General features: G+C 37.3%; 1 protein-coding gene across 3 annotated transcripts in view; it reads left to right on the plus strand.

The window, feature by feature from the left end:
• The first annotated feature begins 584 nt into the window (after positions 1 to 584).
• The window catches only part of LOC128991302 (LIM domain only protein 7), a 108,922-nt gene continuing 90,678 nt past the window's right edge, over positions 585 to 18,828 (plus strand). For all 3 annotated transcript variants that reach the window (XM_054414087.1, XM_054414092.1, XM_054414093.1), the window contains exons 1-2: positions 585 to 611; positions 16,464 to 16,492. The gene's annotated coding sequence lies outside the window, so the exon portion shown is untranslated. The remainder of the gene's footprint in view (positions 612 to 16,463; positions 16,493 to 18,828) is intronic.

The raw sequence follows: 18,828 nt of genomic DNA on the forward strand, positions 1-18,828 counted from the left end.
TTAATTTTTTGTTTTTAGTTTTTTTTTCTTGGCTAATGCTTCTATTTAAATAGTATTGTTAGATGTTATTGCTTCTGGATATTGCTAAATTAATGGTAAACTGTATTTATTTTTGTGCCATTATATACGTTGAAGTTAATCTTGGATATTCTACGTGTTCTTTGATAAAATTCACCTCCTGAGATCGTTTGTAAACTTCACAATCCACTTTACAAACTAAATCATGATAACAATAAAGTGTCAAAAACATAATATTGGGATATAAAGTAACTGAAAGTAAATCCAGCGATTAGAAGAGTTTTAAAACAGTTCAGCGACATAAACATTTCTTCTATTCCTTTTATCTGTGAAACTATTTTTAAATTAATAGCTTTGTAAATATTTTGGCTTATAACCCTCCCCTGGCTTATAATCCTCCCAACTAGTGCCAGTGTGATTGACGTGTTAGATAATTAATGTAATCGTTTTATAGTACTTAGTCTGTCATTTCTAAGCTTAAGATAAATACTTAACTCTTTAATCTGAAGGAACGATAAGATATTGTCAACTATCGTTTTGCTTTAACATGTTCCTTGTTGTTCTAGGTGTTGTCGACCCATTGGAGACATTTGGTAAGTTAAATCTTCTTTTTTTTCAAGAGTTTTAGATTGTAAATATTACCCCTGTTTATAAGCTAGCCATATTTATGGTTCTTTTAAGGGTATGATTTTGTTCGGTGTATTTAGAATTTGCTCCAATTAACTCTAGTATCTGTTTCTTCAGTGACAGCATTTGTCCAGGATATTATGTAACACCGTATTACATATCACACACATATTACAATACATACATATTACAAATCACATCACACAACGGCGCTTTGAACAGTCGCAAGATGGTGTCATTACCAATATATACAATGTTATTACCCTCACTACCTAACCGTGTGCTCGTTTGTACGGAATACATCAGTACATGATGACGTAACCCAAACAGCTGGGTCCAGGTTAGGATATGTAGGTTATGTTATCTGCACAGTTCGAGGACACCTATGCTTGTATGGCTGAAACATATGTTGTATCCAATTATACTACGGATTAATGTTACCAGATAATATTGAATAGGTTGAGCCATTCCATCACTAAACTACTCAATTTGAGTAAAGCATTTTAAAGTAGTTATGTGTCGTATGTATTATAATGTTAACAATTAATTACTGTAATACACTGTTTAGTCTGTATCTTGTTTACAATCTGACTGTGGTTAAACATTCAACTGAAGGATCAGCTGTTTGATAACAATGTATATTTAAACCGGTAAGTTTGTCAGTAACACTGGATCTTTGTAAGTGAACTTTAGAAATAATTTAATAGCAAGAGGAGGAAGCTCTTAAGGAATTTGCTTTTTTCGTTACGGTTTGCAAGTGCTATAGATCATAAAATTTAAATGACACCTCAATCGTGAAAATAGGTTAAGTAGGTTAGCTGAAAATGGGAAGGTAGAAAACCCTTATTGTATTTAGTATATGGATGAAGAATTTATTAAGATTCGCCCTCTTCAAGATTGTGAGAGTCATAAATGGGGATGGAATGTCTAATTGTTCCTACTAGTATAGTGGTGCCAGACTAGTATAGTGGTGTTTTTTACTGATTATCAGTCCCTGTCAGTTTTTACTTCTACATCTGTATTTCGCCACAAACATCTGTTTTAATACGAGCTCCCTGCAGCTCAGAAACCAAATGCGCAACAGCATCTCAGCATCTGGGTATCCGATGTGTCTTCAGAACATTATACTGTCTCTCCTTTGATTGTGATTGTGATACAAATTTTGTAATGGCTATCTTGTTTGTACGAGGTTAAAATAATCCCCATTGCTCAAATAAGTGTCGCAAAAGAATTCTCAAATTATTCTCATACGATAGGCCTAATATAACACACTTAAATATTACATACCATTCCAAGTTACTAGGTTTTATTGTGTAACTTATTTTAGATTACCACATTTGTAACGCCATGGAGGTAGCTAAAACAAATACCCACCGAGATATTAAGTAAATCATTACAATCCTATGAAACTGGTTAGAGATTTGATAGCAGTTTGTAAAAATTAACGAAAATGAGTTAAGAATGTTTCAATGCAAATTACGGCGTTTTGTTACGCGATTTAGCTGTATAGTGTATTAGTTTTATGTTTGAAGAATTCATAATACACCATTTTTTTCTGTAAACGGTGTATGTTTATACTCAATGTCAATGGGTACCCAAACGATCCTGGAATATCCCTGGCTTTCTTGATGTTACCTATATTTATTTTAATCCCAAATTTTCTTAATTTAAACGGCTTCAATCAGCCCAGCTTACTCAAGTAAACTGATATTGTTACCTTCCACTAAACAAATACAGTACTATATGAGCACCCTCCCCTCCCCCCTCTTTAAGCCAAAAACTGAGAAAAACTTAAACCAATATATTTCATAACTGAATCCTGCCTCATATCTCACACACCGTTCACAGAGACAATATTTTCATAGAGTTATCTTCACTTGCCGTGCAGCCTTACGGCGAATACATGCATAGTTCCTGTTACATATGGGCATGAGCATGGCCACATAACGTATGTAAAGCGTGTGTAGGGAGCTACAGGAGCGAAAGGACGTGAAAGTGGAGGATGTACTGTAATGTATAGCTTGTCCGCACTTTCCCATTCTGCTGCTCATGCTTCTGGACCATTGAGCAGAGTACTTTCAACACTAGTGTAAAATCTCTATGTTTACTAAGCATTACAAAGACGGTGTAAAGTTGTATGTTCCCGTACACTGTGAGTTATATCATTAGAGTTATATATAATGCAACACTGGCTGAGAACAATCCAAATTGACAGCTACCTTGTAGCTCTTTTAGGAAGGATAATTTGAAAAAAGGTTGTACCTATTTTATGTATTGAAATTAAAAAATCTATATTGGAATAAAATTACTGAAATGACTGTTCCCACCTTCGTATGAGGAAAGCTTTATCAACTAGGGAGAAAATATCAAGTACCATATAATGCAAGTAAGCAAAGTTATGCTTGGCATGTTTAATTAGATTGTATCCATTTTAAATCTTTTTCTTCTGTTTCAAAATACAATGTTTGAGCTATCCTCATGGTGCTACCTCCAGATACAACTATTGATCCCAAAGATGTTCCTGTTACTTCAATATTGTCGTAGATAAGGGATGCTGTATTTTCGATCAGGCACGAGCCAGACAACATTATCAATCGTCTAGAGAGTTTGGCAAAAAGAGTAAACTATAAAAGGTATAAAATTACTTGAGTACTGCCAGAGTGATCCTGTTGTCCTTACGGATAACGCGTTTCGAAGACTAAGTCTTCATAATCAGATCTTCTTGTGAGTAACGAATATAATGTTGAATTCCTAAAAAGGGCTGAACAATTTCGTGCCTATCGTTATTTTCTACTGTTATATTCACCCACTTGTTTGGGTGGATAACCTTCATTTTTAAACACTCTTTAGTCTTTAGTTACGCCCCGATCCTAGAAGAGTGATTAAATAAGGCTCTCACGCCGATATAAACACTTAACTAAGTGTGTTGTGTCTCTAGCCGCCTCACGGTGTACTTGAGATTAATAACGACCCTCAAGCTTGTTGTGGTACGAGGGAATTTGTTTTTGGCGCCAAGTGGCCCGCGCTTCAAGCACGCCCCGCGCCAGACTAAACTACGAGGATATTAAACTGTTTACATTGGAGGTGATTTGGGGGTTATTTGTGATAGTTTGACTTAAGTAGATTGTAATTGCAGGGGAATTTGTGTTTGAATAAAGATGAACATTATAACAGTGTTTAATGCTTGTAAAATATAGTGATCGTACCTTGAAGCGTATTCGAAATGAGTTTATGTAGACAAAGTGAAGGTGTAGCATTCGGTTTGGATGTGACTATGTAAAATAGTTTATTCGAGTCCTTGTGATGGATATTGAATTCCTTTGAAGACGTTTTGAATGTTTTGTTACTACTGAACATGTTTAGCTAATATTTATAAATTGCTTCCTTGACCCTGTAATATTGAAACTCTATACTCTGACGAAAAAGTAGGCCTACGTGCATTTTAGTTTCAGGTATGAATAATTTTTTTCGATTTATGGAGGTATAACCATAGATTAAACATACTAGGGAGTATGTTTAATCTATGGTATAACCTATCGCCCCACATATACCCACATGTGCATGTATGCATATACCCATATGTGTGTATGTGTTTTGTTCACATTTTGACAATGCGAATCACGCATTTTTCAAATAAGTTTGAAAAGCTCCGAAATCTACCTACTGACCCCCGGAACAAGTGTGATGTGAAGAATTTAGCCTTCAAGCACGGAACAAAAGTGACTCCCGAATATTAAAATCGATCATGGATGGTTGGATCCAGGTTCGAATAATCAAAGAGTTTGGCTTCTCTCAGGATTGAACCGACGACCTTCCGATTCCGAGGCAAACACTCTTCCGTTGAAAGAGTCAACAGTTGAAACTCAATAGACTCTGAAGAACGTAATGTGCATGCACAGCACCAGCGTTCACATAAGCCCAAGTACAACTTACTATTCAAGGCCTTCCTCAAGCCCAAACCTTGAAGTGAATTTAAACCCGATAATTTTAGGACCACCTCATTACTGACTCACACAGCTGATCCCAATACAGATGCCGGGAACAACGGTACTTCACCGCTATTTAAAAGGTGATAAACTCAGCTGTTTGATGGTCGACGCAGCTGTGCTCAGTTCCCGCCACATGTGTTACCGCCGTGGCGGGTGTTATATATAGGACCGGATACGGATACGAGGGGTTGATCTGTCATCCGTCGTCAGGCTTAAGTCACACGTCAGGACCAGTTAAACAAAGACAATCGCATCACTGTTGTCTGACAATCCGAAGCTTGGATAGCAGAGACCATTGACACTTTGAATCAAATGGAAACACTACTATTCTAGTAGCGCGAGGTTTATGTCTCCAAGGTTACGGGTTTTAATCCCGCAAATCAAAATTACATCATAATGCCGCGACCCTCTAAACTACAGACTGAAGTACTGCACTGCAAAAACGATTCCAGCATAGAGCCTAGCTTCATTGTTTCATAAGATGTGAAGGAAGTATGTACCTATAATTTGCTAAAACTGATGAGGATATTTCAGGAAGGTGTTTTCTTCTTTAATTTTGGACGTTTAAACCTTGGATTAGTTTGTTAGAAGCAAGATTAGTTAATTAAAAGAACTCTTGATTCAGCGATGTACCTAAGCAAAGCTATTTATCGCCTAGCACAAATACATTTTAATTTACATTTAAAACATTCAAATCTGGCTGGTCCCTTTTCTTCTAGCGTGTGTTGTGGTAAATTATCTCTAACTTTATTCTTGTATGCTGCAATACAATTACTCATTGTGTTACTACACATTCATATGTATTACTGTACATATAATGGCTGACAATATAAGACCTTTACCATATTTAACTAGTACGCACTTTAAGCACAAAGAAAAAACAGCAGGAATTGGAGGCCGGCTTGCCTTAGATAGAGCGTAGAATGTCGAACAATGTGGCTTTTATTTGCTCACGTTCACTTGAAACAACCAGTAATTAATTGTAATTAAGTGTTTAAACTGGTTCCGATCCATTGTTAGGTGACCTTGATCATGGGTTATAAGATTTATGATAGTGAGCGCGTGTGTGCGTCAGTAAGTGAGTGTGTGTGTGTGTCTTGAGGGGGCGGTCGTGTGGGGTGGGGTTTTCAAGGTCATAGAGGTGACCTTCCTTCGTGACCTATGACCCGCGTTCCTCAATTCCTCTGCCCACTACCTCCTCCACCGCTCTTTGTCCCGCCGTGCTGCAATGCAGCTGTTTTAAAACCCGGGAATCTAGTGTAAATTTTGTTCAATCTTTTTTTTATATTGAAAGACCTAAACATTGGCTCATCTAGAGAATTGATTTTAGATGTATGTAAATTTTGTAAATAGCGTTGATGAGAATGGTTAGACAATAATTAAAATAAACGTTCTTTAAAAAAAAATAAGGATTACCATTGTATGAAACTAATTTTATGAAAAAATATTTTTGCTGTATTTCACTGCTTGTAGGGAACAATTTGGTAGTAATTGATATACTGGTATCTTAATAAAGTAAACAGCTGTGTTATTGAAAGATTCATAAGAATTTATAACCACGCATCATCCTTTAGAACATTCTAAATTTACAAGGGGTATCAAATAAATTATATATAACTTGTAACGCTGTGCTAGACAAAAAGAGTTATAGTACACGAACCAGTCGTGAAATTCACCGGAAACAATTACAGTAACCATCGAGTTAATTGAAAATGTGATCATACAATCTATTAGTTGAAATGTCAATAAATGAAATGTGATTGTCAATGAATACTATGCAAAGTCACCACTCAGAACGAACTAAGTTCAAGGTTTTAATTCATAATCGGAAGCAATTACAGCAATTACTGTGAGGTAATTGGACATGTGATCATACAGTTTAATAGTTGACGTGTCCTTCATGGTCGTCGACAGAAGAAAAGAATTTGATCCCCTTGCAAAGTGAACTTTATGGTTATTCTATACGTTGTTTTACAAGTAACGGTTTGTCATTCTAACTGTATCGACATACTGTAGTGTCCAGAAGTCAATGCAATGGCAATGTTGTTCATATCCGAAGGCCTTTCACAGGGAAGGAAATAAATTGCATTGTGAAAGTTTATTGGAAACCAATATTGGAAGTAATGGAATAAACATGACTTCCAACCTTTCCGCCACACTCTGGCGGCCCCGGGTATTAATTTGCGAGGTGAGCATTGAGCATTGAGCAGAAGTGAGCACATTTAGCACCGCGGGGCTAGCATCTGATGTGTAATGGCTAGTCTGATGCGATTAGAGGGAAAAGTAGGTGATTAATACGGCTAATACGAGGTCGGTCTTGAACTTTCATCGGGTTTCAGGGCTTTTTGTGACGAAAATAGCCGCCTGTCATGATTGTTTAGGTATTTTATTAGTATTTTTACTCTATTGAAATGTGTTGTACACTCGTCTTATTACTGTGTATCTTTGTACTTTTGTAAGGCCAATTACGAATGGTATTTGGGGCCAGAATTGACTTTATTGGGGCTCGAACAAGCTTTCAGCATAATTTAATTCTGAAGATAACTACTATAAAAATTAGACCACACAGACCCAAATTTGATTGGCTGTACATGCTTGTGAAGAAACGTAAATCTCCACCCAATAACAAACACGTATACAATGAAACACCAAAAGCATAATACTTGGTACGCAAGACCATCAAGAACGCAAAGACTTGGTGTGTGGGGTTATTGTCTGTTTATAAATGTGTTTTGACTGAATCAACACTTGTAGCACATGTATTTACAAAATAAAACACGTACACTGCAGGCATATAGTCAATACGATTATTATTTTAGATAGAATACAGTCATGATATTTATAAAGCCCTTCGAAATGATTTGAATGCCACTTAATCTGATATGATATATTACAACATTCGCGTAATTTGATCTTGAAGAGCACTGATTCTGAATTCTATTTCCTTTATGGCTATCGTTTATAGATGCTTTCTAACAACAAATCGATGTTAGAAAGATACATGACCAGTATGAGTATATGCGTGTGCGTGTGTAAGTGTATGTTTGTGTACGTATAAACGTGCATGCGTGTGGGTGAGTGGGCAAATTGTGATCTAGGTCACAGCGGACTGCTTCGTTGACCCCAGGTCTACAAAACCGGTAGTCCATAGTAGGTATGCGGCTCGGCCGCCGGCCCTACCACTTTCCGATAACCCAGAACGCTTCGCAGCATTTGCAAATTGATTCGGTCATCTAGTATCTATATATTAATTTGAAACTGTTTTTCTTTGTCATAGCTATTTTGAGAGAACGGCTGGGTGTAGAAACTCGGTAGAGGTGTCTAAAGAAAGGTCTTGGTCTGTAGAAGAGCCATCAAAAGAGAAACATGGTGAATTCCCTTGGGGCTCTGCCCCAGTGGCCTTTAAATTCCCATCCCATGTTATTCTTATGGAGGAAAACGGGGTTTTTGTCACAGCTAATTTGAGAGAACGGCTGGGCGTAGAAACTTGGTAGGGGTCTCTAAAGAAAGGTCTTGGTCTGTAGATGAGCCATCAAAAGAGGAACGAGGTAAATTCCCATGGGGCTCTTCCCCAGAAGCCTTTAAAGTTGCCTCTTCAGATTTGTTTACATTACGACCATATGGATAATTTTACACTACCTTTTATGAACCAGCTGTTAATATTAAAATTGCATTCAAAGGTCTACTGAAACTGTCAAAATTAAATGTTTACATTATTATTTATGATTTTAAATGGATTCTCCACTGCATGGCAAGTTTTTTATAGTTTCAACAAAATGATGAATTTATGAAAAGTTTTAAATGTTTTGTTCAAAAATATATGGTTTATTGCTCTTAGAAAATTTTAAATTATGAAATAAGTGTGACATATCAATTTCAAAGTAACATATAACTATTCCTTATCGGGTTAGCTTATATATATTGTAAGGTTGGCACTTGCCTTTTTTTCCTACTTTCAATCACCATTTATTTTTAAATTCAAGAAAGAACACCTGAGATTCATTTATTGGTATAAAAGGTTTTGATAATCGGGTTGAAAATTGTGTCATAGATGAGACGGTTGAGGATGAGAGCTGTGTTCAAGTTTTGGAATAGACTAACTACGGAGTCTATGGTTTTGGTAAAGTAGGTGAACTAATGTCAATTCAGGTATTAAAAAAAAATGTGTACACTGTTTTTACTTTGATGTACACATGTAGCTAGGTCGAACAACGCATCTAAACCGCACTACATACAAAACATTCGGAAACACAACAGTGTCATCACATCTCATCACATTTGCATGATTTGTGATAAAATTTCCTACAATTATGGTTAATTCCAATTCACGAAATACATGCACAGCTTTATGTGATCTATATGGCTAAGGCAAAACTACCCCACAAGTTAATGAATTATCAAGTAAGAACAGGATTATTAAATACATGGGTCGATGTGGCAAGAGAAGGAATTAAAATTGCTGAGATCGAAGTAAGAATGTTACTGCTTTCTGGAGAATCAGATATTTTTGACAAACAAAAAAACTGATTTAATATGCTGATAGAATTCTGTATTTTTATGACGAAAGATGAAGATTAATTATAAATCAGGATACAATCTGAATGATTTTCCTAAAGCAGATGGAATTAGTGGTTAGTAATAAAATTGACTCTTTCCGTAACATGATAGACTAATTATATGAACTCATTCTCCCATATAGTGAAAGTGGCTTTGGTATGAAACAAACTCATGAACAAACAATTATAAGACTCCTAAAAAACCCTTAGGGCAACCTAAAGCCGATAAAAAGGTAGGAAATATTGTGTTAAACGAATTCATCAATCACGTTTTTTAGGGAACACAATCGTCATACTTATTATTGCTTATCCTCCCTTCATTTAACTAAGACTTTAATGACTTCACTCTATCCATTGCAGTTAGCTGAATTTACATAAAACCTCAAGATTAACCGTCGATTTCGACGGGGTTCCACTAGTTTTTATTTATTTGAAAGATAAAACACAAAAGTTAAAGGTGAAGTTTACTTGACTCTTGCACAAGTAAACAGTCTTGCTGGGTATCAGTGGGAATTTACGACATTTTTAAATACTCTTAAAGAGCATACGAGAAATTTCGTGATAGCAACAAGTCAACGAGATGAAATCGCCCAGCCAAGGAAATATTAACGTAATCTTTGAATCTAGGAGGTGCAGCGGCTAGAAACACAATGACTATTGAAACTTCTGATTTATTTGCTGGTTGAATTTATGACACGTCAGGCTGTAGGATAGCAGGATGGAGGATGCTGGATGCTGTAGCGGTAGCGGATAGCAGATATGTTGTATAGCGTGACCGGTGGCGTGTATTGTTGTTCGACCTTCACGGTGTGACCATCATGGACGCCAGCTTCACACTCCGTCACTGCAGAAGCGCTTCTGCACTAGGAACATCGAGCACTATGTCGTTGAATTGGTTTGTTATCATTTCATATATCCAGCTGTAATGAGTCCAAAAGTATAAAATCATGTTTAAAAATGTGTATTCTTTGATGTTTGTGGTTTGTGGGTATTTGATTCTTCTGGTGTTTCTTGAGAGACATGTCTCTCTTGGTTAGTACTGTATTTCTGTTGATACGTGACACTTGACACTAATATAAGCATAAGTGCCTCTTTCTGTACTGAAGATATGAAGAAATTAAGCCATACATCAAACTATGATTTTCTCTGTGTTCTTCGTGGGTATTTGATTCGTCTACATGTCGCTTCAGCGAGATATACTTCCTCGAAAATACAGGTTGACAATGACGAGGAGGTCTTTGATGGCTCAACAATGCTTTTTACTCATTACACTGCATACATCTACAAGAAAAAATCCTTTTGTATTTGCATTTAAAACATCGAAAACGATCTCGTTGAATTGATTGCTTGATCATTCTACCCAATCTGCTATGTTTCAACGGCTCCAAAACGTAAATATTTTAAGTCAGATGTGTGGTCTCTGTGTTCTTCACGAGTATATGATACGTCTAAATATTTCTTCAGCGTAATGTCCTTCCTTCTAAGCTTTGTTCGGTTGAGAGTGACAATGCCGAATGAGTCTAGTTTCTTCAGCAAATTTTCCCTCTCGTAAATCTTTTTGTAAAGTTGACAATAACACATCATGGACGACAGTTTTACACTCTACACTCAGTACCACTACAAACATAATCTCTTGAGGCCTCTTCAATAAAGTCGTCGAGAACTCTCGTTGAATAGATTTAAGTTTCGTCTCTGATATGTCGATGCACATCGACCATCTCTTGCACTAGCTTATGCAAAAACTGTCAATGAATGTTCTCTTTGTTGACAAACCCTTTCATCTCTAAACTACAACCGTCCTCTCGGAACACTGCCACTTTCCAACAATTAGTCCCGTTTTAGTTATTCATTTGCAGTACTCCATTTGGTTTTTGTCTCAGCCGATGCTGCAGAACGACCCAGATCTTGCCGAGCTGGTAATGTTTGTCAATATAGTCACTGAGGCGTATCCCCTGCTCTGAAATTAACTGTGCCCCTCGCCAAACTACTGTTATCCCCTCTTTACATAAGCCGGCTTTCTCTAGTCCCTCGTCTCTTGGTTTCCAAATAATTATGAGTCTCACGCCACTACTCAATACGCTGGCCGCCTTCCTCGTCTGTATCCGGAAGATGCGGTCGAAGTCGAAGGCAGTAGAGTTGAAAGTTTACTCGAGAAGATTTATTTGGTTGGAAATCAGCCTGTAGACACATCTAAAGACTTATGGCAAATGATATAGAACTGGCGGAACTAAAAAGATACTTACATGGAGTTAGAAAAAATGAGTTGCCGAAGGGATTTTTTCAACGTTGCTTTTACTTGTTCTCGTTGACAGATTTTTCAACAATGAGTATTTCAAGCAATTGATTACCTCAAACATTGGCTCTGTCGACTTGGAACCAACTGGTTTTATTACTTTGTTTATCAATATGTCTAGCTATATCGTCTATGGCACATTAGCGTTCTTTCCTTGACCTGTACTGAAATACGAAAGCGCTAAGGTCAGATGTTCAATTTCCTCCCAATATATATTTTACAAAATGCCAAACAGACCTTATTGAATGACTTGTACACATATCTTCTACTACTCCTCCTGTTAGAAACTACAATCAAGAACTTGTTGATCCGGTAAATTTCATCCGTATTCGATTACCTGAACAAATGGTCATAAATCAATATTGATCTCCTAATTATAAACCTAATGAAAACATATCCCGTTTCCTGGCCAAACATTTCACCCGACGCTAATTAAATTCGATAATGAGTAAAAGTCGATTGAATCAACCGGGCGGAGCGGTGATTCCGCAAGGGAGGTGTGGTCAAGAATGACCACTTCTCTGACAGCCAAGAGAATGTGGAGGTTGGGAAATTGCGGGTAATTATTGGACCCTCTAGCATATGGTGGACGTGGAATGCGAGGGAATATAATTACCACTGGTGTCATATGTCGGGTGATAATTATATTATTATTTTACATCTAGGCTGCAGTAGTAATTGAGAGGTTAGACCGGTGGAGAGCGAGATATGAAATGTAATAATTACTCTGGTTGAACTGGATGTAGTAATGTAATGGTTATATAAAACTAAGTATATGATAACTTAATCTATATGAAGTGGAATATTTAAATTGGAATAATTTGTGGACTGTTAATTTAAAAAACTCACCATTTCTCCTAAGGTGTTTAGCATACATTGTATGAACCGAACAACGTCCGGTCCTTATACTCATTTTAGACGTTCTACACCCCTTATTGAGCGGAGCGAGCGAAGCGAGCGAAGCTCTTTGGGATCAACTTCAATGCAAACAATATAACACCATCACTCAATAACGGCTGAACACATTTCAGCCAAACTTAACAAGACTACTTAGACTAATAATGAGATGGTTTGTAAACAAACAAATTTCAATTGGATAATGCTAATGCAATTTAAAACGAACTTAAAATTTCAAATTTTTAACATTAGGCTTATGGGACTAAAGTAGCTATGACAGTTTTTTTGTTTACAAGTAAAATGTAAACAAGAGAATCATAAGGTATTTCTGAACTTTCTATACTTTTCTTTTAAACGTTTTTAAACCATTCCTATAATTTTAATAAACGAGAAAATGCCGTTAAACATTTTTTTAAGGCGCGGAATTCACTGAAAATCGAGAAAATATACGGAACTACTTTCTCAATGCGCGGAGCATAAACAAGGAGCGGAGGGATACGGACCGGTGACTACTTTCTTGGGAGCCTATTTGTGTTGCCAGCTGATTAGAAACAGCCAATGTTAGAAATCAGGATTTAATAAGCGATATATCGAACCCCATCGAAATCGGTATCTAATCCGATAATACCTCATAGGTTATATGTTTTATCTATGGTTATATTATGTTGAATTACATCGACGGTACAGTAAGTTATTACACTTATTGATAAAACGCAGATTGAACACTGATCTAATTTAGGCATGTGGGGAGGTAGGTCGGGGTTTATGAGTATTCGTGACTACATTAAGTGTTTTGAAGTAATGTTAGATTAGGAAGGTAAAGTGTAGGTTATAGGTAGGTGATCAGGTTGTTTATTTGTGTTGCACCATGTAATTTTTATCTTTTGGAATGGAATCGTTGGTTAAGCTCTTTGGGATCAACTTCAATGCAAACATTATAAAACCATCACTCAATAACGGCTGAACACATTTCAGCCAAACTTAACAAGACTACTTAGACTAATAATGAGATGGTTTGTAAACAAACAAATTTTAATTAGATAATGCTAATGCAATTTAAAACGAACTTAAAATTTCAAATTTTTAACATTAAGGCTTATGGGACTAAAGTAGCTATGACAGTTTTTTTTTGTTTACAAGAAAAATGTAAACAAGAGAATCATAAGGTATTTCTGAACTTTCTATACTTTTCTTTTAAACGTTTTTAAACCATTCCTATGATTTTAATAAACAAGAAAATCTCGTTCGTTATAATTTAATCTACTTTTGCAAGAGGTAGCCTATCTGAATCACAACAAGATAAAGTCAAGAGGTAAATTATTATAATTTTAATCAATAAAACAAGCATTAGTACATATATTGTTTTTTTTTTATTTAGTTAGTTACACAAATATTAAAACAAGTTTTCTCCGCTCAACTGGCTTTCACCGCTCTGAAAGCAATCCTAGTAAGTATCACATTACAGTACTCTCTTTTTCAATGACGTTTTGTTCACTGAATCAGTCACACAATCGGGCTTTGAAGCCCTTTTGCGAAGGAGCCCGACAAAGACTTACTACTAGGGTCTTGCAAAGATTGCAAAAGGTTTTTTTTGGTCCAGGATGTAAGTTGGGTACTACGAATGTGTCTGCCAACAATTCGGTCTCAATGGTATTGTATCACTGCATGTATGCGGGTAGAACCATCTAAAACAATTAAAATAGTTGGATTCATAGATGAAAAACTGGTGCAATCCAATCACTCGTAATCACCTGAGTAACTATGTTTACATTATTTATTACGTAGTCCAGAAGCAGTGGCCAGAGCAGCGCATGGTAGCGCGTAGCACAGTAGCAGCGGTGGCCTCTCTACCGTTATAACTGGACTGTCTCTCTCATACCACTCGTACCAGCTCACTTCACACTTCCCACTTTGCACTTCACCTGCTGAGGTGTATTTTACAGGAAAAAAGGGAGAACCCTCAATCCTACCGGGGTATTGCTGAAGCTGAAGCATTTTGTGAATGGGTGTAATGTTTTTGCAGAGGTCAGATCTTGTTGCTGTTTTGTTCAACAACACATTTGCCTGAGTCTTCGTAGTTAGCAGTACGTAAATAATAGGGTGGACAAGAATTTATCATATTTTGCATCTAGCTTATCCCCGAGCACGTACTATAACCATAGATAAAGGAGTAGACATGCCTACTCCATTTATCTATGCTATAACGTGTAGTATATCAGTAAATAGTCAGGGTCTTTCGTGTTTTCAATTTTATCTATCTTCCATTGCTACCTCTAATATAGCTTAAAGTGTTGAGCAGTACGATTTTGGGTTGCTTTTCAGACTCTTCATTAAAAAATGCGTTGTGATACCCGGGTTTTGCCAAGCCAAAAGTAGTTTATGCATACAGATTCTATTGTTATCAATATCAAACAGGCTATCATCGTATTTGAAGGTAAGCAGATTTGTTCCTCTGCCATGCAGTCAGTAACCAATTTTCCGAAGCTTATTTAGAGCTTGTTAAACATAAGTTGTGAGGCTAGTCAAGGCCACACTAAGTAAACTAGTAGAAGAATATACTAGAACGTCATTTTTCTATTTACTCCTAAGTTAGATTATAATTTACTGTTCCTAATGAATGTGGTGGAGATAGGACGTAGATGGTTTCGAGATATCTCCCATATGTTGTGTCATCATAAACATCATGTTTGATGTGACACCCACAGCATAGCTGGGGCGAGGGCGGCGTAGATCTAAGGCTGATAAACTTAATAGACTATATTACAAAGCTGTTTCCATACTGCATGGCCATCCTTCGATTTAGGAGGCCTACTCTACTTGTATTGAATTACAACAATGAATACACAAAATAATCAATGTATGTTATACTTGTAAGGGTGAAGTAAGTGTATTTTAAGCTGGATATTCGTAAGGAAGAGTGTATAATGATGTGAGATGATCTGTGTAACTTTTGCACTGACCGAATTCAGGGGTTTCTTTAGTCAGGATGAATTATCTAAATTTCATTGACTGATGGTTCGAGGTTCGAGTTTTGAACAGTCAATGAGATATCATACTATAGGAAATCCTGATTCAGGTAATTTGCTTGATAACTTAAATGGCAAATATTAATTTGAAACAATAATAGAAGAAACTATTGCTACCGTACCATCAATTCTCTACTACCATTGACCTTTGACCTATATACACCGATAGGTATATACATGTAGGTATATTGCTACGACGCAGAATGCTCTAGTCCCTAGACTCCAGATCCAGTACCGTAAACACCCCCCCCTCCCCCCCTCCGAGGTCAAAGGTCGCGGAATATCTTTCCGAAGGTCGTCCAGAGGCATTTGCACGACAAATAGAAAGTACCATTCCCCCAGACATATTTTCATCCACGCGTCTGCGTCGTCGAACTAGACTAATTTATGTTGTATAAACATTGCCTCCAAGCTCCAGAGCCTCCGGATGAGTTATGGACAAATAAACACGTAATGATGCAAATTATGAGACCCTCGAGATACGAGGCCACTCAACCTTGTAATTATTTGTAATATTATAATCCAAAAGTAGCGGTTTTCATTTTCAGACTGGCCTTACTGTTATGTTTCACTCGGTGTGGTTTGTGGTTTCTTGTCTTTATGTTTAGGTTATGCTTTAATTAGACTTGAGGAGATAAAGTAATTGCTTGACAGGAATTAAGAGTTGATCAATTGAGATGTTTTGATGCGTACACTGGTGCTCACTTAAACCCCACCGTTAAGGTCTCCAGAGAAACGCTCAAATCTTGTCTATAACGTATGTGCATTAAGACATTAATATGATTTTTTGTGATCGCATGCGTTTTTATGATATTATTGCTGGTGTAACCAGTATGTGTATCATGGTATCATTCAACAAAGGTGATTTTTCAGGCTTTTGTAATCATCAAACCAAATTTGTACACCTTAATCCCCAGATCTGATGTGTTGGATATTAACCGTCCCATGTATTAATTTTTTTTTTTCTGAAATTCCTTAATGTCCGAAATTCAAAGTCACAACTGTAAACTGTATTTGATGATTAAATCATGCAATAAAATGTTTATGTTTGTTTCAGATCACTGGTGGTTTATGAAAAACCTGAAGGTATGTACAGTTGCAATATAAAAGTTAGGGTCATGATCCAATTTTGTAAGATGGCAATGAAATAAAGCATCAAACTTATAACAAACAAAATTTTATATAGTTATTATGATAATTGAACGTAGAGATATTTTTTAGAAACCTATCATAATACACTACACACTAATCATTGTAAGAATGAGTTGTAAGAGAACTATCTTCTCTGCAGAGATGGCTCGATGTTTTCTCGTCAGCCAGTAGAGAAGAGAACTATCTTCTCTACAGAGTTGGCTCAATGTTTTCTCGTCTGCCAGTTAAGAAGAGAACTATCGTGTCTGCAGAGATGGCTCAATGTTTTCTCGTCTGCCAGTTAAGAAGAGAACTATCTTGTCTGCAGAGATGGCTCGATGTTTTCTCGTCAGCCAGTAAAGAAGAGAACTATCTTGTCTACAGAGTTGGCTCAATGTTTTCTCGTCTGCCAGTTAAGAAGAGAACTATCTTGTCTGCAGAGATGGCTCAATGTTTTCTCGTCAGCCAGTAAAGAAGAGAACTATCTTGTCTACAGAGTTGGCTCAATGTTTTCTCGTCAGCCAGTTAAGAAGAGAACTATCTTGTCTGCAGAGATGGCTCAATGTTTTCTCGTCTGCCAGTTAAGAAGAGAACTATCTTGTCTGCAGAGATGGCTCAATGTTTTCTCGTCTGCCAGTTAAGAAGAGAACTATCTTGTCTGCAGAGATGGCTCGATGTTTTCTCGTCAGCCAGTAAAGAAGAGAACTATCTTGTCTACAGAGTTGGCTCAATGTTTTCTCGTCAGCCAGTTAAGAAGAGAACTATCTTGTCTGCAGAGATGGCTCGATGTTTTCTCGTCAGCCAGTAAAGAAGAGAACTATCTTCTCTACAGAGATGATTCGATGGTTTCTCGTCAGCCAGTAGAGAAGAGAACTATCTTGTCTGCAGAGATGGCTCGATGTTTTCTCGTCAGCCAGTAGAGAAGAGAACTATCTTCTCCACAGAGTTGGCCTCGTCAGCCAGTAGAGAAGAGTACTATCTTGTCTACAGAGTTGGCTCAATGTTTTCTCATCGGCCAGTAGAGAAGAGAACTATCTTCTCTACAGAGTTGGCTCAATGTTTTCTCGTCAGCCAGTAGAGAAGAGAACTATCTTCTCTACAGAGTTGGCTCAATGTTTTCTCGTCAGCCAGTAGAGAAGAGAACTATCTTGTCTACAGAGTTGGCTCAATGTTTTCTCATCGGCCAGTAGAGAAGAGTACTATCTTGTCTACAGAGTTGGCTCAATGTTTTCTCATCGGCCAGTAGAGAAGAGAACTATCTTGTCTACAGAGTTGGCTCAATGTTTTCTCGTCAGCCAGTAGAGAAGAGAACTATCTTGTCTACAGAGTTGGCTCAATGTTTTCTCATCGGCCAGTAGAGAAGAGAACTATCTTCTCTAAAGAGTTGGCTCAATGTTTTCTCGTTAGCCAGTAGAGAAGAGAACTATCTTCTCTACAGAGATAGCTCGATGTTTTCTCGTCAGCCAGTAGAGAAGAGAACTATCTTGTCTGCAGAGAAAGCTCGATGTTTTCTCATCAGCCAGTAGAGAAGAGAACTATCTTCTCTACAGAGATGGCTCGATGTTTTCTCATCGGCCATTAGAGAAGAGAACTATCTTGTCTGCAGAGATAGCTCGATGTTTTCTCGTCAGCCAGTAGAGAAGAGAACTATCTTATCTGCAGAGATAGCTCGATGTTTTCTCATCAGCCAGTAGAGAAGAGAACTATCTTCTCTACAGAGATGGCTCGATGTTTTCTCATCGGCCATTAGAGAAGAGAACTATCTTATCTGCAGAGATAGCTCGATGTTTTCTCATCAGCCAGTAGAGAAGAGAACTATCTTCTCTACAGAGATGGCTCGATGTTTTCTCATCGGCCATTAGAGAAGAGAACTATCTTGTCTGCAGAGATAGCTCGATGTTTTCTCATCAGCCAGTAGAGAAGAGAACTATCTTCTCTACAGAGATAGCTCGATGTTTTCTCGTCAGCCAGTAGAGAAGAGAACTATCTTGTCTGCAGAGATAGCTCGATGTTTTCTCATCAGCCAGTAGAGAAGAGAACTATCTTCTCTACAGAGATGGCTCGATGTTTTCTCATCGGCCATTAGAGAAGAGTACTATCTTGTCTGCAGAGATAGCTCGATGTTTTCTCGTCAGCCAGTAGAGAAGAGAACTATCTTGTCTGCAGAGATAGCTCGATGTTTTCTCATCAGCCAGTAGAGAAGAGTACTATCTTGTCTACAGAGATAGCTCGATGTTTTCTCATCAGCCAGTAGAGAAGAGAACTATCTTGTTTCCAAGTCATTACCGCAG

The sequence above is a fragment of the Macrosteles quadrilineatus genome, unplaced genomic scaffold, assembly GCF_028750875.1.
Source record: "Macrosteles quadrilineatus isolate MER2022 unplaced genomic scaffold, UCM_ALF_1.0 Scaffold_4__1_contigs__length_99947679, whole genome shotgun sequence".
Classification (NCBI taxonomy): Eukaryota; Metazoa; Arthropoda; class Insecta; order Hemiptera; family Cicadellidae; genus Macrosteles; species Macrosteles quadrilineatus.